The sequence below is a fragment of the Arachis ipaensis genome, chromosome B09 (assembly GCF_000816755.2).
Source record: "Arachis ipaensis cultivar K30076 chromosome B09, Araip1.1, whole genome shotgun sequence".
NCBI classification, from domain to species: domain Eukaryota; kingdom Viridiplantae; phylum Streptophyta; class Magnoliopsida; order Fabales; family Fabaceae; genus Arachis; species Arachis ipaensis.
Window position 1 is genome coordinate 79,444,971 of NC_029793.2, and position 1,421 is coordinate 79,446,391.

A 1,421-nucleotide genomic window follows, 5' to 3' on the forward strand; every position below is an offset into this window, starting at 1 on the left:
TAACGTTGGTGGGAGCACATCGCTAAACCCCTAACCAGACATGGATTAGAATCGGCGATTAGGAGGCTACCTGCTTGGAGACGACGAAGACGACGCTGAGATCTCAACGATGTAGGCGACGACACCGAGAATGCAGAAGAAGACGGTGAGGAGCCCTCAGGAGATGGCGCCGAGACCAGAGAAGACGACGCCGACGGGACCTCAGGAGACGCCGGCGAGACACGCGCAGAAGACGTCGGCGACGAAGACCACAACGGCGCTCAGAGACTGATTTGTTAGCGTTAGTGAGAAGATGGGAATGGTTGGGTGAGTTAGGGTTAGTAACGCTAATTATCTTTTTTTTAACTTAGTGACCGTTTTTGCTCTAAAAAATAGTAACTGATTTAGTGACCACAACTTTAGCAACTGAAATAGCAATCAATTATGTTATTTTATTTATTTATAGATTAGTTGTAAAATCGGTCGCTAAATTAAAAAATAGTGACCAAAAGTTTTAAGAACATTTTTTTGTTTTGGTTGTTAATTCGGTCGCTAAATTAAAAAATAGCGACCAATTTTAGCGACCATTTATATTCTAGTTTTATAAAACTAGTCGGTTGCTAATTCAGTGGCTATTAGGGACTGATTATGTTAGTCACTAAAATCGGTCGCTAAATTAACAATTAGCAATCGATTTAGTGACTAGTAATTTAGCGACTGAACTAGCAACTCAACAGTTATTCACCCTATTTCACTATCAGATGCAAAATCAGTCACTAAAATAAGAAATAGCGACCGTTTTGTGACCAACGGTTCCAAAGACATTATTTCCGTTTTGGTTGCTAAATCAGTCGCTAAATCAAAAAATAGCGACCGATTTTAATGACCGGTTTTATTTTAGTTGTATTTAAAACTTATCGGTCGCTAATTCGGTTGCTATTAGTGACCGAACTTATTGGCCGCTAAAATCGGTCGTTAAAGCTAATTTAGCGACCGATTTAGCGACCAATATTGATTTGGTCTTGGAAATTCTGTATTGGTCGCTAAATCGGTCGCTATTAGCAACCAATTTTTTCGGTCGCTAAAATCAGTCGTTATTCCGGTACTTTCTTCTAGTGTAACTGAGGCTTAAGCTCAAAGTTATTTGCTCTAATGGCAGGTATGGAGATACTTCTTCCATAGAAATCCGAAATTGGTATGGTGTAGTAAGCAAAGAACCTTTCTTGCCTCTCCTCCATTGTTAGGTTCGGCTGCCATGCTTTTAGCTTCTTGTTCGAAAATCTTTGTGAGATTTCCTTCGGAGTGTTGTCCTTTAACTTGTTGCAAATGCTTCTTTAAGGTCCTCTCAGGTTCAGGATCAAGATTAAAAAGAGGTTCTTTATCTCTGTTCCTGCTTATAAACAAGAAAAAAGAAAACCAAGAATCAATATTTTGAGGTTTTT